Source organism: Petromyzon marinus, unplaced genomic scaffold (genome assembly GCF_048934315.1).
Source record: "Petromyzon marinus isolate PM22_M1 ecotype Great Lakes invasive population unplaced genomic scaffold, UKy_Petmar_22M1.pri1.0 PM_G_Scaffold_10, whole genome shotgun sequence".
In the NCBI taxonomy this organism is placed as follows: Eukaryota; Metazoa; Chordata; class Hyperoartia; order Petromyzontiformes; family Petromyzontidae; genus Petromyzon; species Petromyzon marinus.
In genome coordinates, this window is record NW_027422651.1 from 5266051 (window position 1) to 5290509 (window position 24459).

The 24459-nt window shown below is 45.8% G+C and overlaps 1 long non-coding RNA gene across 2 annotated transcripts; it reads right to left on the minus strand.

Moving 5' to 3' along the window:
* Nucleotides 1–282: 282 nt before the first annotated feature.
* LOC142908610 (uncharacterized) lies at nt 283–10768 on the minus strand. Of its 2 annotated transcripts, none has more exons than XR_012931885.1 (4): nt 10571–10768; nt 5350–5612; nt 4346–4496; nt 283–1061 (listed from the first exon to the last, which is right to left on the minus strand). It is a non-coding gene; the product is annotated as an uncharacterized LOC142908610 (long non-coding RNA). The 2 variants fall into 2 exon arrangements; XR_012931886.1 differs by having other exon boundaries at nt 4117–4496.
* Between the last annotated feature and the right edge of the window lie 13691 nt (nt 10769–24459).

The window sequence follows — 24459 nt, forward strand, 5'->3', positions numbered from 1 at the left end:
ACTTAGTGGCGAATGGCGGTTGTTGTTGTTGTGTGGAAGCGTAACGCATTGTAGTGTAGCGGTTAGCGCTACGCTGCGCTACGAACCTGGCGACCCGAGTTCGATTCCCGCTCACGGCCCCCACCGGTGACGATTATTTCAACCGGTCCTGGGCCTCCCCTAGGTCGACTCAGCCTCAAACGAGTAACTGTTGTGGTGTGAACATCGGGAGACAAAGGCGGCCGGGTGTGGTGAATCCAAGTCCCGGGCGAAGCCGGGTAGTTAAAGCTCGTGCTGTTATATTCATAATCAGATGTTTTTTATTTCGACTCGAGGAAAATCGGTGAAATCGGAAGCCAACGATAGGCCCCAGTTGTGGGCCCTTCTTAACCTGGTAACAAAATATTATTCTTCGTGAGTGATGTCCTCACCTAAGCGTGTGAGACGAGACGGACGCACAAGACTCTAGTCTCCCTTTGCTGTACATCACTCACAGAGCACCACAGCGCCCACCCCCCCCCCCCCCCCCCCGGGATCCACAACAGCGTTCGCCCCGCAAGACTCTGGCACCTTCTCCCTGCCTCAGCTGGACCATCAACAACGGCAACATTTGTGTCAACAACAGCAGCAACAGCTAACTTGGCGCCTTTATGATTACGTCTTCAGCACGGCAGCAGCAGCACGGAACAACTTCAGGGTATGACTCAGTCGCAACGCGCGTTTAAAATCGTCACGCAAGACGGCTCTCCGCGAGACGTCGCGGGCACACGGCGCGTTACTTTTCTCCCCCAATAAAACTCAGACAACGTGAATGCGTGGAAACGAGAAACGATGTCGGAACGCAATGGGGCATCGCAAATCGTGAAGCTTTTTGCGAGAGCGGGAAAGAAAAGCTTCCTTCTAGACGTCGCCGCCGCAGCGCCACGACGGCACCAGCGTGAGCAGAAGTGACGTGGGCCAAGCGGCACCGGGACAGCAAGACGCCTTGCTGGTGGCGGACGCCCGCCCCGCTGACGTCGTCGCCGCTGACGTCGTCACCGCTGATGTCACCGCCGCTGACGTCGTCGCTGATGATGTCGTCGCTGCAAAGGGGCAAGCGGAGAAACGAGACGTCAGTCGCCATCGCTACGATGAGAGCGATGTACGAGTACCGGGGGGACTCTTACCCCCTCCGGCTCCTCCTCCATCTCCACCACCAACAACACCAACACCACCACCACCAACACCACCAACACCACCACCAACACCACCAACACCACCACCAACATCACCATCAACACCACCAAGACCACCAACATCACCAACATCACCAACATCACCACCAACACCACCACCAACACCACCAACACCACCAACACCACTAACACCACCACCACCAACACCACCAACACCAACACCACCAACACCACCAACACCACCACCAACACCACCAACACAACCAACACCACTAACACCACCAACACCACCAACACCACCACCACCACCAACACCACCAACACCACCACCGCCACCACCTCCTAAGGGATGGAAGATTTGTTGGAGGTTGTTGGTAGTTGAGACTGAAACCTCTTCCTCACTTGTTCACTCAGCCACTCACCCACCCACCCAATCACTCATTCAGAGAGACGATCCATCACTTTACGTTTAAAACTATTTGGTAAATTAAAACGCCGACTGTCACATCATCGACGTCGGGTGCCCGATTGTAACTCCTCTGCGGTGAGCGGTGCACCACCACCACCACCCCCCGCATGTCAACAACGCTCTTTGCCAAAACAGCAAACCCCTGCCCAGAGTTGCGATGCTGAGATTCTTTTTATTGTCAAATCGTTCTTTTATCTCCGTTTGACCGCAACTTTGTTGACTGCCCTCGATGTGTGCACCTCCGTGAGTCTATGGGAGCCTTTAACATTGAAGTCTATGGGAGCCTTTAACATTGAAGTATATGGGAGCCTTTTACATTGAAGTCTATGGGAGCCTTTAACATTGAAGTCTATGGGAGCCATCTTCTTTGGTTCTTTCGGTAAAGTCACGTAGAATGAGAATAAAATAATAAATTGAAAAAATAAAATAACACAATAATATTCTCACGACGTTTCGGCCACAACACAAGCGGCCTTCATCAGGTGAAGGGGACGAGACTGGAGGACAGCGCTGGAGTGACTTTACCGAAAGAACCAAAGAAGATGAATCCTTGCAGTCACGAAAGCTTTAAATCGAAATCTATGGGAGCCTTTAACATTGAAGTCTATGGGAGCCTTTAACATTGAAGTCTATGGGAGCCTTTAACATTGAAGTCTATGGGAGCCTTTGACATTGAAGTCTATGGGAGCCTGTAACATTTAAGTCTATGGGAGCCTGTAACATTGAAGTCTATGGGAGCCTTTAACATTGAAGACTAGGAGCCTTTAACATTGAAGTCTATGGGAGCCTTTAACATTGAAGTCTATGGGAGCCTTTAACATTGAAGTATATGGGAGCCTTTTACATTGAAGTCTATGGGAGCCTTTTACATTGAAATCTATGGGAGCCTTTAAAATTGAAGTCTATGGGAGACTTTAACATTGAAGTCTATGGGAGACTTTAACATTGAAGTCTATGGGAGCCTTTGACATTGAAGTCTATGGGAGCCTGTAACATTTAAGTCTATGGGAGCCTGTAACATTGAAGTCTATGGGAGCCTTTAACATTGAAGACTAGGAGCCTTTAACATTGAAGTCTATGGGAGCCTTTAACATTGAAGTCTATGGGAGCCTTTAACATTGAAGTATATGGGAGCCTTTAACATTGAAGACTAGGAGCCTTTAACATTGAAGTCTATGGGAGCCTTTAACATTGAAGTCTATGGGAGCCTGTAACATTGAAGTCTATGGGAGCCTTTAACATTGAAGACTAGGAGCCTTTAACATTGAAGTCTATGGGAGCCTTTAACATTGAAGTCTATGGGAGCCTTTAACATTGAAGTATATGGGAGCCTTTTACATTGAAGTCTATGGGAGCCTTTTACATTGAAGTCTATGGGAGCCTTTAAAATTGAAGTCTATGGGAGACTTTAACATTGAAGTCTATGGGAGACTTTAACATTGAAGTCTATGGGAGCCTTTAACATTGAAGTCTATGGGAGCCTTTAACATTGAAGTCTATGGGAACCATCTTCTTTGGTTCTTTCGGTAAAGTCACGTAGAATGAGAATAAAATAATAAATAGAAAAAATAAAATAACACAATAATATTCTCACGACGTTTCGGCCACAACACAAGCGGCCTTCATCAGGTGAAGGGGACGAGACTGGAGGACAGCGCTGAAGTGACTTTAACGAAAGAACCAAAGAAGATGAATCCTTGCAGTCACGAAAGCTTTAAATCGAAATCTATGGGAGCCTTTAACATTGAAGTCTATGGGAGCCTTTAACATTGAAGTCTATGGGAGCCTTTAACATTGAAGTCTATGGGAGCCTTTGACATTGAAGTCTATGGGAGCCTGTAACATTTAAGTCTATGGGAGCCTGTAGCATTGAAGTCTATGGGAGCCTTTAACATTGAAGACTGGGAGCCTTTAACATTGAAGTCTATGGGAGCCTTTAACATTGAAGTCTATGGGAGCCTTTAACATTGAAGTCTGTGGGAGCCTTTAACATTGAAGTCTATGGGAGCCTTTAACATTGAAGCCTATGGGAGCCTTTAACATTGAAGTCTATGGCAGCCTTTAACATTGAAGTCTATGGGAGCCTTTAACATTGAAGTCTATGGGAGCCTTTAACATTAAAGTCTATGGGAGCCTTTAACATTGAAGTCTATGGGAGCCTTTAACATTGAAGTCTATGGGAGCCTTTAATATTGAAGTCTATGGGAGCCTTTAACATTGAAGTCTATGGGAGCCTTTAACATTGAAGTCTATGGGAGTGTTCTATGTTGAACTTCTTTCGCTCCGCACGTGACCAGCCATGCAAACCCGCTGGCGGCATTCACAAAACAGACTCAGCTCCCGTGCCTCTGATTAGCACGGTTGGCCACGTAGGGTGCGAAAGAAGTTAAGGGCACGTACACATACAGAGAGACCCACGGACACCCAGGTCCACGGAGGCACAGATTAGCACGGTTGGCCACGTAGGGTGCGAAAGAAGTTCAGGGCACGTACAGCCCTCACGACAGGGAGCGTCGAGGCGCGATGACGGCGTGCCGAACGAACGAGGAGCCTCTTCGTCGTCAGGGCCGTCGTTTGCGACATGGCCGGGTAGCTTCTGAAAAACAGCTGCATGGCTCGGTGGGCATCAGGCGGTGAAATAAACAAAAAGAGTCTCCAGCGAGCGGAGAGCGAGAGGAGAGGCGGAGAGGGACGGACGCTCTGGCGCGGCGTTCGGTCTCACCACAGGATGGTGGCGGGCGGCCACGCCAACACCGAGCACTCCATGTACACCGCCTCTCCCTCTCTCGCCCTGTATATCCTGTCTGGCTCCGACAGCATCTGTGGGGCGCTGGCTGTGTGAGGCGGTCGTCGGGGGGCTGCCGCGTCCCCCCCTACGAGTCGTGGAGGGGGGGGGTCGTAGAAGGCGATTCGCACAAAGTGGGTTTTTAAAAAATATAAAAAAAATCGATTTTCAGAACCCTCTCTCTCTCTCTCCCTCTCGCCTGCGAGGTTCTGCGGCTCGGAGTGGTTGTTTCTCGCGTTGGCCTCTCGTCACCGTGGCGGTCGCGTGGATTTCTCCCTCCGGGTCCTTCCTGGCGTCTCTCCCCCCGCGCCGCGCTCAGAATCGACTACTCACAGAGAGACCCACAGACTACTCACACAGAGACCCACACACTGCTCACAGAGAGACCTACACACTACTCACAGAGAGACCCATACACTACTAACAGAGAGACCCACACACTACTCACACAGAGACCCACAGACTACTCACAGAGAGACCCACACACTACTCACACAGAGACCCACAGACTACTCACAGAGAGACCCATACACTACTAACAGAGAGACCCACACACTACTCACACAGAGACCCACACACTACTCACACAGAGACCCACACACTACTCACACAGAGACCCACACACTACTCACACAGAGACCCATACACTACTCACACAGAGACCCACAGACTACTCACACAGAGAGACCCACACACTACTCACACAGAGACCCACACACTACTCACACAGAGACCCACACACTACTCACACAGATACCCACACACTACTCACACAGATACCCACAAGTGTTTCGAGTACTCGGCCCCGCTTGAACGTCGAAGCTCAGTGGGCATTGCCTAGTGAAGTCAAAAGAGTCGAGTTTAGTCGATGGCCTTTAGTGGGAGTAGCGTTGAGAGGGGGCATCGTCTCAAGTGGGGTAGCGGCGCTGTTTGCTACTCACGGTCAAGGGGCAGGGCGAAGGGGTTGTGACGGTCGCCCAGCACAACGACCAGCAAGGCCACTAAACGGGTGGTGGTGTGGAAAGTCTCCATTGGGGGGGGGGGGGGGTGGCAGATGGTCGGCCTGGCGGCTTCCTTCACTTGGCTAGGAGGGGTGAAGGGGAGGGAGTAGGAGGAGCAGTGGGAATGATATTTATTTAGACTGCAAGAGGAGGAATCCAAAGCGCTACGAAGCTCTTTTTTTCACAGATGTCCAGTTGTGGCGCTGAGTCAGAACATGACAACAAACACAAAACAAAAACACGGCGTGAGTGCAGAGTTACAGGAAGAGTAAAACAAATCACTTAAAAAATATATATACTAATAAAACTAACCAATGTTTAATCTTGCCACGCGAAGCACACCACCGTGCTACATAGCTCTTTTTAAGAAGAGACATTGGCCCATAAACGGTGGGCTGATATCAAGTGGACATTCAGGGCAAAATACTCTAAACGCGTGGCGTTTCTGAATGTGCAGGGGAAAAAACCGGAGGACTCTGGGAGAGAAATCCACGCGGCTGCGGGGCGCGAGAAACGTCAACTCCAAAGATAGAGCAGGGAGTGTCAGAGTCGGTATCAAACCCCACGACCTCCTGTACACCAGGTGACAACCATGCTGGGTTAAAGACCTCCTCCTTCACAACGGGACAATTGGATGCATGCCTAAGGCTCCCTCACTGATGGACACGTTCCTCCTGCGTTGAGCAAAATGTTTAGGTTCTCATCGTTTCGCAGAGGCTGCATTTTTTGCCACCGCAGAAAACGAACGTTGGGGGAAACGCCTCCTTGCATTGGACTCTTTGTTTTTTTTTGCTAAAGTCACGTAGGTAAAAAAATCTATAAAATAAATAAGTGGAAAAAAACTCAATTAAAATCACGACGTTTCGGAGGCAGCAGCACAAGCTTCCGTCTTGAGGTGGAAACCGTCACGGCAAAATTGCTGCATCAGGTGAAGAGAACTCTAAGACACCCGAGATTGTATACAGGTTAAGGGGGGGGGGGAGATAAGAAGGGCCGTGGGGGGGGGCTAAGTTAAGCCGCCTTCTGTTATGCTGCAGGGGGTTGGGGACGGAGAGATGGCCGTGTGCAGGTTGAAGAGCGTTACACACGTGAACCAGAGGCAGGAGGCAGTAGTTAAGCTGACAAATTGGTTGCCTTGCAGAGCATACTGCTGTAAACTATAAGGCTGCTAAAGTTTAACTTGGGTTTAACTTTATTTTTTTTTACCCCCGCGACTTTACCGAAAAAAATCCAAAGAGTATGAATCCATGCACATCGCGAAAGCTTCAAATCTAGCGCCTCACATCGTGTTAGTTTGGCACCGATGTTCGTGCTGATGTTTTAAACTAGATCAATAAAACAACATTGATTACAGCCCCAGCTCAGGTTTTTTTTTCCCATCAATGAAACATCCCCTGAAGTGAGAGCACCTTCCAGGATATAAACCAACACTGCCGCACGTCTGTCCAAGAGCTGTGTAAAAAAACAATTGAGTTGAAAAAAATGTCAAGCCGACAGGGAAAGGGGCTCCTGGCAACTGTGACCGCCAGCCAGGTCGATGTATTGGTAATGAGAATGTGCAATTTTTTTGTCCTTGGAAACACAGACTATGAATAAAATGAGATATTCTTAGCTCTTTCGGTAAAGTCACGTGGAAGGTAAACAATAAAATAATACAATATATATAAAACAATAAAATTTCTCACAACGTTTCGACCATAACACAAACGGTCGTCATCAGGTCGAAACGTCGTGAGAATTTTTATTGTTTTATATATATTTTATTGCTTTATTGCAGGGGTCGGGAACCTATGGCTCGCGAGTCAGATGTGGCTCTTTTGATGATTGCATATGGCTCGCAGATAAAACAAAATATTCTCACTTTGTTTTAATCCATCCATCGATTTTTCACTGTGCATGTCCTGTTCAGGGCTGCAGGAGCAATTGTCCATTATTTTAATTGGATGATACTAGCCTACGTTTGCCGTTGCTGGGTAAAACAGGTAAACGCCCCCTTTTGAATCAGTCTGAGACTGCGTCTGCTCGGTCATTAGCTCAAAGCTAACCCTTCGACGAAGAAGATGGCGAAAAGAAAAAAAGACGACGAGTATCGTACATTTCAGGACGAATGGACCGAAGAATTCGCCTTTGTGGAGAGAGCGGGTTCTGCAGTGTGTCTAATTTGCAATGACAAAATTACATCGTTGAAACGGTCGAATGTAAAGCGGCACTTCGACACGCGCCACGCTACCTTTGCATCAACATACCCTGTGGGAGACAGCAGAAAGAAAGCGTGCCAAGAGCTTCTGAGCAGGGTGCAAGCTAGCCAGCAGCAACTCCGCGTATGGACCCGGCAAGGTGACTATAATTCGGCTAGCTTTGCTGGTTCTTTAGCAATAGTGAGGAACGGAAAACCATTCACAGATGGCGAGTATGCTAAAACGTTCATGCTGGATGTAGCCAATGAACTTTTTGATGATCTTCCGAACAAAGACAAGATAATCAAACGGATACAAGACATGCCTCTGTCGGCAAGAACTGTTCATGATCGTACCATCGTGATGGCAAACAAAGTGGAGGAAACGCAAGTGAAGGACATAAATGCAGCGCCGTTCTTTTCTCTGGCTTTGGATGAGTCAACAGACGTGAGCCATTTGTCGCAGTTCAGCGTGATTGCAAGATATGCTGTTGGTGACACACTGCGCGAAGAAAGTCTTGCTGTTCTGCCATTAAAAGGGTCCACAAGAGGTGAGGATTTATTCAAGTCTTTCATGGAGTTTGCTCAAGAAAAAAGTCTACCTATGGATAAACTTCTCTCAGTGTGTACTGATGGTGCTCCGTGTATGGTGGGGAAAAACAAAGGATTTGTGGCGCTTCTCCGTGAACATGAAAATAGACCCATCCTAAGTTTCCATTGCATTATACACCAGGAGGCACTTTGTGCTCAGATGTGTGACAGGCAGTTTGGCGAAGTGATGTCGCTGGTCATTCGTGTGATCAACTTTATTGTTGCCCGAGCCTTAAATGATCGCCAGTTTAAAACACTGCTGGATGAAGTTGTAAATAACTATCCTGGTCTGCTTTTGCACAGCAATGTGCGTTGGTTGTCAAGAGGGAAGGTGCTTAGCCGTTTTGCGGCTTGCCTGAACGAAATCCGGACTTTCCTTGAAATGAAAGGCGTCGGGCATCCTGAGCTAGCCGACACCGAGTGGCTCCTCAAGTTTTACTATCTCGTAGATCTGACTGAACATCTGAACCAGCTCAACGTGAAAATGCAAGGCATTGGAAATACAGTGTTATCCCTTCAACAAGCTGTATTTGCTTTTGAAAACAAGCTGGAGCTTTTCATCACGGATCTTGAAACAGGTCGTTTACTACATTTTGAAAAACTGAGCCAATTTAAAGATGCATGCACAGCAAGTGAGCCCATTCAAAACCTTGATCTCCACCAGCTAGCTGGCTGCACATCCAGTCTCCTACAGTCCTTCAAAGCACGCTTTGGAGAATTTCGTGAGCACACTCGTCTTTTTAAGTTCATCACCCATCCAAACGAGTGTTCACTGAACACAGCCGACCTGAATTACATCCCTGGTGTCTCCGTCAGAGATTTTGAAGCAGAAGTGGCTGACCTGAAGGCCTCAGACATGTGGGTGAATAAGTTCAAGTCACTGAATGAAGATTTGGAAAGAATCACACGACAGAAAGCGGAGTTGGCGAGCAAGCACATGTGGACAGAAATGAAAAAACTCCAACCCGAAGACCAGCTGATTCTCAAAACTTGGAACGCGCTTCCTGTCACATACCACACACTGCAGCGTGTGAGTATTGCTGTATTGACCATGTTTGGATCTACGTATGCATGTGAGCAGTCATTCTCACATCTTAAAAACATCAAGTCCAACCTACGATCACGTTTAACGGATGAAAGCCTCAACGCTTGCATGAAGCTTAACCTCACCAAGTACCAACCCGACTACAAAGACATCAGCAAATCCATGCAGCACCAGAAGTCGCATTAATGGTGAGTGTTATAACAACATTATTTAAAAGAATAAATTCAGAGGCTTATTATACTGACATTTAGTTGAATTCACTTTTAAAATATATTATATGGCTCTCACTGAAATAAATTTCCAAATTTTTTGCTTTCATGGCTCTCTTAGTCAAAAAGGTTCCCGACCCCTGCTTTATTGTTTCCCTTCAACTCTGACTTTACCGAAAGAGCTAAGAATATGAATTACTGCAGTCACGAAAGCTTCACATCAAGATTCAAAACGAGATACTCGCAGAGTTTACGCTTCTGAATGTGCACTTGTTCAAGCGATTCACTCGGTCTAAGAGGCAGACGCACGGTAAATTATTGGGCGGCACTTTGTAAGCTCCTAAGGTAGACAAAGCGAGCTTGAACACGACACGCTCGAGTGAAGTCTTTGAGCGACGCATAGTTCATAGTTCATTTATTTGGTATAGCCCTGTGAGCCATTCGGCTCTTGAATCGGGTGCAACCGCAACAAACAAAAAACATGAACAAGAAAACATCTTAAAGTGATTATGTGACTGTGCAAACAGAAAATATAGGAAAAAAATATCAAAATATTCCTGAAATAGCACCGTACACCAATGCTGTGTGCAAAAATCCCAGTGGGATGCAAGTCAAATAACAACAACAACCACAAGACAACTAAGATTAAAGCCATCAGTCTAACTCCGTACTACAATAAACAAAAACATGGCCAAAACAAAAAAAAACTTTTCGAAATCACCAAAATAAAACCCATAAATTCAATGTAACAGTGATCATAGGGACTGTGACCGAATTTTAACAATAAACTACATAAATAAATTATAACACCAAAATCTAGAGCCATAATTTAGGCCACTGAATAGCAGTGGCAGCTAGGGTTGTACAACTCCTCTAGAGCACATTGACACGCGTGCATTGCAAATAATTCAAGTTTAAAACACGCAGCAAAGATTCGTTACAAAAGCCTAGCGGCAGCCTTCACGCATCCTTTGGAAGCTTGCCAACCCACAACATAACCTAGAGACCATCTTCCAGGTCTCTATGGAGACCATCGCATGACAGCGGCATCTGTAGCCGGCCAAAGTGCCGCCTCGGCCGGCTGGGCAATCTAGCCGAGACCGGTGACACTCCCGGAATAGGCCTCAACACGGCACTCACCAGCGCAACGCTGCGTAGGTGTCTGGGCGGGGGGGTCTTGAGCTATATCCTCCTTCGTGGTGAGGTTACAAACAAAACAATGTCCTCGTGTGGTCGTGGTGGAGGAGGAGATTCGACGTTCCGTGCCTCGAATCACGGGCAGGCGACTCGGCGGGGCTGTTATCACGTGAGGCCTTAGCAGGGCGCTTTTATAAACCGTAGTGCGGATAGGCGAACACGCAGTGCGAGCGAGGCTCAGATTCTGTAGAATTGATAAACACTGCCCATAGACTCAGCACTGCCCATAGACTCAACACTGCCCATAGACTCAGCACTGCCCATAGACTCAACACTGTCCATAGACTCAACACTGCCCATAGACTCAACACTGCACCATAGACTCAACACTGCACCATAATAGACTCAGCACTGCCCGTAGACTCAACACTGCCCGTAGACTCAACATTGCCCATATACTCAACACTGCACCATAGACTCACCACTGTGATCTCTACATTAGGTCAAACTTAACATCTCTTAATGTTCGACGGCTTGTGCACCAGATCTTATTTATTCATGATGTACTTACAAAAAATTCCGCAGACTACCTACTGGATCTCCTCTCTGTTTCAAAGAACAAATTTGACCTCAGGTCTTCGCTCATTTACCAGCTTCACATTCCCTATTGCCGTACAAAAACTGGAGGAAGGGCCTTTGCTATTCATGACCCCAGGGTCTGGAATGCTATTGCCAATAAACTGCAACTTGAATCACTACCTATGAGATCTTCACTCAAAACTGCTCTAGAGGAGTTGTACACCCCTAGCTGCCACTGCTATTTAGTGGCCTGAAATATGGCTCTAGATTTTGGTGTTATAATTTATTTATGTAGTTTATTGTAAAAAATTCGGTCACACTCCCTATGATCACTGTTACATTGCATTTATGGCTTTTATTTTGGTGATTTCGAAAAGTTTTTTTGGTTTAGGCCATGTTAATGTTTATTGTAGTACGGAGTTAGACTGATGGCCTTAATCTTAGTTATCTACATAATGACACCTTGCCGATATTAACTATGTTAACCTATTTGTATTTTTTTATTTTTAAATTATATCTTAAAGCTATTTTATATTCGATATTTATTCAATTTTATATACTTCAGCCCCTTGGTGTTAGACTTTTAACCCTTATTATTATAGTAAGACTTGTTTAAAACTTATTTAAGATTTTAGATTCCTATATGTTGAATGTATGCACCATCCTGCCAAAGTAAATTCCGTGTCGGTGTGAACTTTCATAGCGAATAAAACCCTTTCTGATTCTGATTCTATTGTGGTTGTTGTTGTTGTTATTTGACTTGCATCCCACTGGGATTTTTGCACACAGAGTTGGTGTACGGTGCTATTTCAGGAATATTTGGATATTTTTTTCCTGTATTTTCTGTTTGCACAGTTACATAATCATTTTAAGATGTTTCTTGTTCATGTTTTTTGTTTGTTGCGGTTGCACCCGATTCAAGAGCCGAATGGCTCACAGGGCTATACCAAATAAATGAACAAATGAACTAAAATGAACTAATATCGAAAGGCACATGAACATAATTTATTCATACTCTAATTTATTTATTTACGGAGAAGCTCATTGTGGGAGCGTGTCCCGTTCCCCGGAAGTGACGTCATGTCACCTGCTGCCGCTTGACGTCACGAGGTAACAGGAAGCTATTGCTTCCTGCACTGAAATCCGAGGTGAGAAATTCTCATTGTGGTTGTGGTTGTTGTGGTGGTGGTTGTGGTGGTTGTTGTTGTTTACCAAGGTAGAGCCTCGCTCTCTCTCGGAGAGATGTCAATTGAGTAGCAGCGAGCATGGGAATCGATGTCCAGGTTGGAACTTTACAACGCGGGGCCTAGCCACGCGGGACCTTGCCTCCTGCCCTCGCCTGATTGCATTCACTTTAATTATCTCGCTTAAGTTTAATTTGTCTTCACCCGGCTCGCCACTTTGTAACTTTGTTTTATTGTAAATATTCACGCATTTTTTATTTTTTTCACCAGGCCAAGCCCGCTTGAGCTGCTATACCGCTCTTGTTATCAGGAGCGACCTGCCCACAACAACACAAGGTGAGGCTTTGTCAACGTGTGTGAATGTTTTGACTTTAAACTTTGGTGACTGCAGGAATTAATATTCTTGGTTCTTTCGGTAAAGTCACGTAGATAGAAAATAATAAAAATAAATGAAAGAATTAATGCTGAGCAGATGAAGGTGGTCAGGCATGGTTCTGGACACACCACCACCTGTTTACTCATGGCAGTGTGTGACAGTGTCAAGTTTGTGTTTGAAGTAAAGTCTATTAACTCTGTTGAACACGGAGGTTATATCAAAAAATAGTTTATTTTGTTTTCCTCTGGAACTCTTTATAAGAATGCAAACAGGAGGTGAACACAGCACACACATTCAGCTGAAGTCGGAACTGTTCATCCCCAGCATTCAAGGACACCTGAGCCTGGATTCACACCTGAGTTGCGATTGAACATTAATGTATGCATTTCTGCATAACACAAATAGTATTGTTTTCAACACCCTTTGCTATGTCAGCCGAATTTAGCTTTCATAAATATTTATTTTGTAGTCAGCCGAAATTGTGTGCTTAGAGTTTTGGGTTAACATTCATCTTGAAGATATGAAGGCTTCCAGGCATATTAATGACATTTTCCCTCTCATTGCGTGCCATAACAGCCCGTGGAGAGAAACCCTTCAGGTGCACTCTGTACGTGAAGGCGTTTGCACAGTCACCACATCTTAAAGTACACCAGAGAACACACACGGGAGATACACCCTTCAAGTTGCAGTGTGTGCGTGAAGGCATTTGCACGTTCATCAAATCTGATTAATTTGGGAAACTTTTTCACTACATCATGAATATATTAATAAGTATAGACGTGTAAGTCTCGTGTGCATTCCTCTGTGCCTGACGTGTAGATGGTGTGGATATTATTTTTTTCTGTCTGCAGCTGACGCTTCCTCTGCAGATTTGGTCTGATGGAGCAAAGGCAGTCAGCGCAGCTCGGTACGACAAGTCAACAATGCGACCAGCGTGCATACAGCACGGACCGGACTGGAAATTTGACACGGCACCAGAGAAGTCACACAGGAGAGAAACCCTTCAAATGTACTGTGTGTAACAAGGCATTTTCATGGTCATCAGTTCTTCAGAACCACCATAGAACACACACAGGAGAGAAACCCTTCAGGTGCAGTGTTTGTGGGAAGGCATTTTTATGGCCATCTGCTCTTAAAAAACACCAGAGAACACACACGGAAGAGAACCCCTTCAAGTGCAGTGTTTGTGGGAAGGCATTTTCAGATTCATTTGCTCTTAAAACACACCAGAGAACACACACGGGAGAGAAACCCTTCAGTTGCAGTGTTTATGGGAAGGCATTTTTATGGTCATCTGCTCTTAAAAAACACCAATAACACACACGGAAGAGAACCCCTTCAAGTGCAGTGTTTGTGGGAAGGCATTTTCAGATTCATTTGCTCTTAAAACACACCAGAGAACACACACGGGAGAGAAACCCTTCAGGTGCACGATGTGCGGGATGGCGTTTACACAGTCATGTAATCTTGTAAAACACCAGAGAACACACACGGGAGAGAAACCCTTCAAGTGTATTCTGTGCGGGATGGCGTTTGCACAGTCACCACATCTTATAGTACACCATAGAACACACACGGGAGAGAAACCCTTCAAGTGCAGTGTTTGTGGGAAGACATTTTCAGATTCATCTGCTCTTAAACAACACCAGAGAACACACACGGGAGAGAAACCCTTCAGGTGCACGATCTGCGGGATGGCGTTTACACAGTCATATCATCTCGTATTACACCAGAGAACACACACGGGAGAGAAACCCTTCCAGTGCAGTGTTTGTGGGAAGGCATTTTCACGGTCATCTCTTAAAAAACACCAGAGAACACACACGTGAGAGAAACCCTTCAAGTGCAGTGTGTGTGGGAAGACATTTTCAGATTCATGTAATCTTGTAATACACCAGAGAACACACACGGGAGAGAAACCCTTCAAGTGCAGTGTGTGCGTGAAGGCGTTTGCACAGTCATCTGATCTTGTAAAACACCAGAGAACACACACAGGAGAGAAACCCTTCAAGTGTACTCTGTGCGGGAAGCCGTTTGCAGATTCATCAACTCTTCGAAGACACCAGAGAACACAAAAGCATCGGAAGATCCACAAGGAGCGGAGTCGGAGTCTGAAATCAGCTTGTGAAAGTCAAAGTGCTGCAATGAACCCATCCCTCATGAAACAAGAACCGGACGAAAATCCCAGCTTGGACACTTTTAAAGGTATCAAGGTGAAATATGAAGAGGTGATGGTGAAATGTGAAGAAGTGATGAGCGAAGAAGTGAAGGTAAAATCTGAAGATGAAGATTCAACTCCAAAATGGGACCTTCACATCGTGAAGCAGGAGGAGAATTCTGACTGTGAGTCAGAGTGAGGCAACTCCCATCAGTTTGTGGAAGTGGAGGTGTCGGTGGACTTCCGAGACAATACAAAGTCAAGCGGAGACCCGGTAGATGTGTAAGCCAGAGACGATGTCGCTACAATAGATGCACCTTTGTCACAGGCCTTTAATGACAAGAACGTGAAGTTGAACACTTTGTGGGCCCGTGGGTTGGGTAGATCTCTAACTAGGAGCAAGAGCCAATAAGCTCCCAAGCATTCACTATGTTATAATAATTGCTTTTACATGGTGCTTGCTTAATCGCCTCAGCAACTCAGAGTTTTGTATCTCATCTCACCCTCGAAGAGCATCCCCAAGTAGCAGCTGCCCCTGTGTGGTACAAGGTGGTGTCCCTTGTACCACACAGGGGCAGCTGCTACTGCCCCTGTGTGGTAAGAGCCTGGACAAGAGCCTGTCATCTTCTTTGGTTCTTTCGGTAAAGTCACGTAGAATGAGAATAAAATAATAAAATAAAACAATAAAATTCTCACGACGTTTCGGCCACAACACAAGTGGCCTTCTTCAGGTGAAAGGAACAAACCTGTCGGGATGACAGAGCTACAATCAACGCTGCTAAGATTCTACGTGACTTTACCGAAAGAACCAAAGAAGATGAATCCTTGCAGTCACGAAAGCTTTAAATCGAAAAAAGAGCCTGTCAGTAGGGGGCGATGATTGATGTGTCATCTCAGTTGTGTAGTTTGTAGGTAATGTTTAGAATTTGCTACATTTTCACTCAGATGCCAGCATGCAATGGCCTACTCAATAGTATGTTTTACATACACTGTGAAGCAGACTGTGCCACTTTTTTTAAAAGCTTCTTGTTAATACGATGTAACGTGATGCAGGATATTTCACTGCAGTAATCCAATTTTGTTAATATGCCTGTCAATAATTGAGAATGTATACTTGTCTGGTTTTGTGCATACTTGTAACATTTGATCTATATGGGTCAAACATTGAATAAGTGATGTTAGGACAAAGTGTGTGTGTGTGTGTGTTTGAAAGTAACCTGTACAGAGAACTCAGGTGGGACCCGTTGTTCTTGTGATACAGGTCAAACGGTATTTTTGTGTTTCACGAAGCATCTGGAGCAACTCATTGTCTTTGAAATAGGGAACACGGTCGGATCATTCATCAGTTACAAGGCATACCACCTTGAAGTTACACGTAGAAGAGATACATTCTCTACAACACGACTTGTAGTTTTGTCTTACATGTTGACGTAGATTTTGTCTAACTGGGACTAGAAGTGCACCTTGCTGATTGACGTCTGGATGTTCGTAACCATCGGTTGAAGCAAACCCCGCTGCTGTTGTTGAGACGCTGTGCACCAATAATGGTCCAACACATTGACGGCCTTCAGGCCAGGAAAGTCACAACATTTGCACACGAAGGACGCATTCACACAAGTACCCCAAGCTCCCTTTTGAAGTTTTAAAATGAAACATCTTTGACTTGTGTTGTGTTTTGAATTAGATGATTTTATTTCTTCATTAAAAGCTTGTATCAATTTACATCTGGAAGACTTAATTGAAAAGGACATTTCGTGTGAATTTTCTCTCGTCATTAAGTAGATGGCCTTGCCGGGGGTTCGGTTCAATGCGGACACAAACAGTGTACACACACAGTGTACACACACACAGTGTACACACACACAGTGTACACACAGTGTGTACACACACACAGTGTACACACACACAGTGTACACGCAGTGTACACACACACAGTGTACACACACATAGTGTACACACACAGTTTATACACTGTACACACAATGTACACACACTGTACACACACAGTGTACACACAGTGTACACACACACTGTATACACAGTGTACATACACACTGTACATACACACAGTGTACACACACACAGTGTACACACACAGTGTACATATACACAGTGTACACACACACAGTGACAGTGACACACACAGTGACACAGTGACACACACAGTGACACACACAGCGACACACAGTGACACACACAGTGTACACACACAGTGTACACACAATGTACACACACAGTGTACACACACACAATGTACACAATGTACACACAGTGTACACACAGTGTACACACACACACAGTCTACACACAGTGTACACACACACAGGGTATACACAGTGTACACACACACAATGTACACACACAATGTACACACACAGTGTACACACAGTGTATACACATAGTGTACACACACAGTGTACACACACAGTGTACACACACACACAGGGTATACACTGTACACACACACAGTGTACACACGGTGTACATACAGTGTATACACCTAGTGTACACACACAGGGTACACACAGTGTATATATATACACACACAGTGTACACACACACAGTGACACACAGTGTACACACACAATGTATACACATAGTGTACATACACACAGTGTACACACACAGTGACACACACACAGTGACACACAGTGACACACAGTGTATACACATAGTGTACACACACAGAGTGTACACACACACACAGTGCACACACAACAATGTCCACGTTGTTGCTGAGCTCACACACCCAAGGGAGGGAGCAATGGAAAATGAATCTAAATAAACTTAAACTCCAACTCTGTGACGTCACCACTCTGCATTACCTCTTCGGCGTGAAACGTCAGGGGGAGGTGTACATCGCTAGTGGCGTCATGTCACCAAGGTATTCACCCCTCCCCCGTCCACCACGCTCTTGAGCGTGACGTCACCTCCGCTCGGGTCGCTACCAATATCGGTCCAGTGGCAATCCTTATTTGGGCAAAGCTACGCCCAGTGACTGGCGACTCATTAACATAATGTGTTCGTTAAAGCCGTCGCGAGTTTATTGCGATGGGTTCAGTGCCCACGCCCCCATCCCTCGACATATGGGCAGGCCTCATTAACATAATCTATTCAGTTACAGAGCCGCTTGTGGGAGGGAATTGACGTCATACAACTTCCCGCTGTCGCGAGGCAACAGGAAGCTGCCGTGTGCGCGCTTGCACTGAAATCCGAGGTGAGAAATTCTCATGGTGGTTGTGGTTGTTGTTTACCAAGGTAGAGCCTCGCTCTCTCGTAGGGATGTCAGTTGAGTAGCAGCGAGCATGGGAATCGATGTCCAGGTTGGAACTTTACAACGCAGGGCCTAGCCACGCGGGGCCTTGCCTCCTGCCCTCGCCTGATTGCATTTACTTTAATTATCTCTCTTAAGTTTAATTTGTCTTCACCCGGCTCGCCACTTTGTAACTTTGTTTTATTGTCAATATTCACGCAGTTTTTATTTTTTTCACCAGGCCAAGCCCGCTTGAGCTGCTATACCGCTCTTGTTATCAGAAGCGACCTGCCCACAACAACAATAACAACAACAAGGTGGGACTTGATAATTGTTTTTTTTACCCTTTTATCTGGCAACAAAACTGGCACATTTTTTACAAGGAGTCATGTTTACATTGACCACAATACCTGCGGTCGGAACACAAACACAAAACAACTCTGATAATGTATGTGGCACTGTCCTTGAAATTGATTGGTCCACACCCGAGACAGCTTTCTTTAGAGCCTCGCCTCACGTTGGTGTTGGACCATAGACAATGCACCACAGTGCCACATACATTATCAGAGTTGTTGTTTTGTGTTTGCGTTCCGACCGCAGGTATTGTCGTCAATGTACACATGACTCCTTGTAAAAAAGGTGTCAGTTTTGTTGCCAGATAAAAGGGTAAAAAAAACAATTATCATATTTTGTTACTGGCAAATGAGGTTTCCAATGGTGTAAGGTGGGGCTTGTCAACAGCGTGGTGGTGTTCACTCTAGACACGTGGTGGTTTTCACTCTAGACGTGTGGTGGTGTTCACTCTAGACGCTTGGTGGTGTTCACTCTAGACGCGTGGTGGTGTTCACTCTAGACACGTGGTGGTGTTCACTCTAGACACGTGGTGGTGTTCACTCTAGACGCGTAGTGGTGTTCACTCTAGACGTGTGGTGGTGTTCACTCTAGACGCGTGGTGGTGTTCTCTCTCGACGCAGGGTGGTGTTCACTCTAGACACGTGGTGGTGTTCACTCTAGACGTGTGGTGGTGTTCACTCTAGACACGTGGTGGTGTTCACTCTAGACACGTGGTGGTGTTCACTCTAGACACGTGGTGGTGTTCACTCTAGACGCATGGTGGTGTTCACTCTAGACGCGTGGTGGTGTTCACTCTAGACGCTTGGTGGTGTTCACTCTAGACATGTGGTGGTGTTCACTCTAGACACGTGGTGGTGTTCACTCTAGACACTTGGTGGTGTTCACTCTAGACGCGTGGCGGTGTTCACTCTAGACACGTGGTGGTGTTCACTCTAGACGCGTGGCGGTGTTCACTCTTAGACGCGTGGCGGTGTTCATTCTCTACATGTAGAGGGGAGACCGGGGGTTCGGGAAGGAAATCCACACGACCATGGGGAGAGAGAGAGAGAAACGCAGCCTCGGCTGTGTTGATTGATCCTCAATTAACTACTTGGTGGAGTGAGGAAGCATTAATACTGAGCAGGTGAAGGTGGCCAGGCGTGGGTCTGGACACACCACCACCTGTGAACCATGAGAGTGTGTGACAGTGGTGGAGCCAGTGGGGGGTGGGGTGGCACGTGCCCCCCCCCCCCAACGATCCGATCTAAATCCCTCATTTTGATAGGATTATTGGGGTTTATTAGTAATAAGCTTCACTACCCAGCTTCGCCCGGGACTTGGATTCTTGTCTTGGATTAACTTCACATTCCCTTCTATTTCACTGAAAACCCCTGGAAAAAAATTGATGCTTGCAAGAAAGAAAAAAGCCGAAACAAATCAATTTACCTAAATCGGATGTTTTCACTCAAGGAAATTCAACCTTAACCCACTTCTATGTCTGGTCGATTTTGGCCACTCGGGGAAGGGAATAATGACGTGGCGAGCTGAAAATAGTCACGTTCACTTAGAAATTCCAGACAGCGTCAGCTGTGCAAATTTTCACGACGCCAGAGCTCGGCGTTGGAGAGGTTTTTGCTGCTTCGCACAAACAAACAGATGAAATGTTCTACTTCATATTTAAGATAGCAGTTCTACCCGTTCTTCGCACGGAGGATATGTATTGAACTCCTGAGAAACCAATGGCTTCATCGGCCAGGAGCGAAGCGCCACCTAAAATCTCCCGGCACGCTGTTAACAGCTCTAAGCATTGCAGAGCGCTTAACTCAGAGGTGTTGCGGGTTGACGCCAGACACTTCATGGTCATTCCCCCCCCAAAATACAAAAGACCATTTTTATATTTTTTTACATTGTGTACAGTATGAAACATACCCACATGCCAAATTTCAAGTGTGTGGCACGTTGGGAAGTATGCTAAACATTTCAAACAGACACACGTATCCACACATTTCCCTTTCATATATATAGATAAATCAGCATTTTGCGTCCCCCACTGCCACCGTGTGGCATATTATTACGTGCCAGGGACTCTATGAGAGGACAACAGACCGAGTCCATAATTGGCAATAAGTAACGGCAAAGCAGTTTTAAGTGAGTCACAGAATTTTGCACAGTTGCGTATACAGAGTACACGACTTCCCTGAAGGCAAACACCTTCAGCGAGTGCAATGCCGATCACACGCGTCGAATGAAAAGCAAGGGACAAGTCATTACGTACTAACAACTCCTTACTAACAACTCCTTACTTACTAACAACTCCTTACAACTCCTTACTTACTAACAACTCCTTACTAATAACTCCTTACTAACAACTCCTTACTAACAACTCCTTACCAACAACTACTAACAAACAACTCCTATCATTTTTCATTAATGGAGGGGTTGCCCCCCTACCTGAAAATCCAGGCTTCGCCTCTGAGTGTGTGACAGTGTCAAGTTTGTGTTTGCAGTGAAGTTTATTAACTCTATTGAGCACGGAGGTTATATCAAAACAGTAGCTTAGTTTTGTTTTCCTCTGAAACTCTTTGTAAGAATGGAGTCAGGAAGTTAACACAGCACACACGTGCAGCTGAAGTCGGGTCTGTTCATCCCCAGCATTCAAGGACATCTGTGCCTGGCTTCACACCTCTTAAGTTCCTTTTGAAGCCAGACAGCTGAAATTGTGTGCTCGGAGTTTTTAGTGAACATTCATTTTGAAGATACAAAGGCTTCCAGGCATGTTTATAACCATTTGCCCTCTCATTGTGTGCCATAACAGACCGTGTGATGAATTTGTGACACTTTTCCACTATATCATGAATATATGAATGAGTATAGACGTGTAAGTCACGTGTTACTGTGTATATATGCTTTCCTCTGTGCATCGATACTGACGTGTCGATGGTGTGGATATTATTTTTTTCTGTCTGCAGCTGACGCTTCCTCTGACGCTTCCTCCGCAGAATTGGTCTGATGGAGCAAATACACTCAGCGCAGCTCGGTAGGACAAGGCAACAATGCGACCGGTGTGCATACACCACGGATCGTACTGGAGATTTCACACGGCACAAGATAACTCGCACAGGAGAGAAACCCTTCAAGTGCAGTGTGTGTGGGATGGCGTTTGCACATTCATCTACTCTAGTAGAACACCAGAGAACACACACGGGAGAGAAACCCTTCAAGTGCAGTGTGTGTGGGAAGGCGTTTCCACGTTCATCTGCTCTTGTAATACACCAGAGAACACACACGGGAGAGAAACCCTTCAAGTGCAGTGTGTGTGGGAAGGCGTTTGCACATTCATCTCTTCTTGTAGTACACCAGAGAACACACACAGGAGAGAAACCCTTCAGGTGCACTCCGTGCGGGATAACGTTTGCACAGCAACCACATCTTAAAGTACACCAGAGAACACAGAAGCATCAGAAGATCCACAAGGAGTGGAGTCTGAAATCAGCTTGTGAAAGTCAAAGTGCCACCATGAGCCCATCCCTCATGATACAAGAACCGGAGGAAAATCCCAGCTTTAACACTTTTAAAGGTATCGAGGTGAAATGTGAAGAGGTGAAGGTGAAATGTGAAGAAGTGATGGTGAAGAGCAAAGATGTGAAGGTGAAATGTGAAGATGAAGATTCAACTCCAAAATGGGACCTTCACATCGTGAAGCAGGAGGAGAATTCTTACTGTGAGGCAGAGCGAGGCAACTCCCAGTAGTTTGTGGAAGTGGAGGTGTGGGTGGACTTGCTCCTAGACAATACAAAGTCAAGTGGAGACCCGGTAGATGTGTAAGCCAGAGACAATGTCGCTACAATCGATGCACCTTTGTCACTCACTTTGTGGGCCCGTGGGTTGGGTAGATCTCTAACCAGGAGCAAGAGCCAATAAGCTCCCAAGCATTCACTATGTTATCATAATTGCTTTAACATGGTGCTTGCTTAATCGCCTCAGCAACTCGGAGTTTTGTGTCTCATCTCAAACGCTCGAAGAGCATCCCCAAGTAGCAGCTGTCCCTGTGTGGCACAACATGGTATCTCTGCACCGGCCTGCGTGTGGACAAGAGCCTGTCAGTAGGGGGCGATGATTGATGCGTCATCTCAGTTGTGTAGTTGGTAGGTAATGTTTAGAATTTGCTACATTTTCACTCAGACGCCAGCATGCAATGGCCTACTCGTTTTGAATGACACAATAGTATTTTTACATACACTGTGAAGCAGACTGTGCAACTTTTTTTAAAAGCTTCTTGTTAATACGATGTAACGTGATGCAGTATATTTCACTGCAGTAATCCAATTTTGTTAATATGCCTGTCATTAATTTAGAATGTATACTTGTCTGGTTTTGTGCATACATGTAACATTTGATCTATAAGGGTCAAACATTGAATAAGTGATGTTAGGACAAAGTGTGTGTGTGTGTTTGGAAGTAACCTGTACAGAGAACTCAGGTGAGACCCGTTGTTCTTGTGATACAGGTCAAACGGTGTTTTTGTGTTCCACGAAGCATCCGGAGCAACTCATTGTCTTTGAAATAGGTAGCACACTCGGATCATTCATCAGTTACAAGGCATACCACTTAAAAGTTACACGTATAGGAGGAGATACATTCTCTACAACACGAATTGTAGTTTTGTCTTACGTGTTGACGTAGATTTTGTCTAACTAGGACTAGAAATGCTCCTTGCTGATTCACGTCTGGATGTTCGTTACCTATCGGTTGAAGCAAACCCCACTGCTGTTGTTGAGACGCTGTGCACCAATAAGGGTCCAACACATTGACGGCCTTCAGGCCAGGAAAGTCACAACATTTGCACACGAAGGACGCATTCACGTTAAGTAGATGGCCTTGTCGGGGGTTCGGTTCGATGCGGACTTTCACCTGTTTGGGATTGCGGGATCGAGATAAGGCGACACGGAGCTGCTAGCCGTGCGAGAAGACCGCCGTCTGCAGATAGATTCCAACGTAATCGAACGTCTGTCCCTGCGCCTCCATCGTCCATGCAGGGGGTGCGTCGGTTTGCAGCGCCCCCTGCATGAAAACAACGGAAAGTGCAGCACTCATCACAGATAAAGTTGTGCGCTTATATTTAAAATGTTATTCTTTTATAAGGTGACGTTGAAATCGAAAAGTGTTTGGCCAGTTGATGATTTCAATCAGATTGATTAATTTATTATGAACCACATCCGAGCTTTTGTGGTCCTGTTGAGCTAAAGTTGGAAAAAGTCCGTGACTATAACTTCGCTCAATATTGTAAACGTGTTTCTATTATTTAGTTATTGTTTAATACAAACTACTTCAGATAGTGGGTTTCAAGATGTACTTGAATGGCACGTTCGTTGTTCTGGTATTTAATGGCTTGGACGTCATGGCAAATGGCTTCCATTGATGTGGAAGTCAATGGTGGATGATCATTTGACATTTCGGTGCTGATTTGGAGTAGATTGTTTAACTGTTGCATACCGGGTGGTGAAATGCTTTGCCGAGTACCTGAACTATTTGACCGAGTGAATTCATGAAGAGTTCGATACGAGTTTGAGCGTTAATATTCTTGCGGAACAACAAAGGTCGGATATTTTAAAGATTCCTGATCGTACGTTTATTGCGACAATGTTCACGGGGAACACGTGTGGAGGAGAGTTCCGGGTGAAGTCTCCCCTTACCTGGCAACCATGGTGGCTGTCCACTGATCACTCTCACTCCGTCACAGCTACGAGCTGTAGGGACAGGACGCTCCACCCTGGCGCTCTTTTAATTCACAGCACCAAGACTGGAGAGCCTCATCCCTGTAGTGCCCTCCTGTTGTGCCGCATCATTTACCGTGTAACGAGGCAATGTTTTCATGAGCAGTGCGTTCCACTACACACCCACACGAGCGAACCATGTGCAACAGTGTGCGTACATACAGACACGAACAAACACGCGGGTGCACATACACACACGAGCGCTTACTTGCAGACACGGACGAGTGGAGATGCA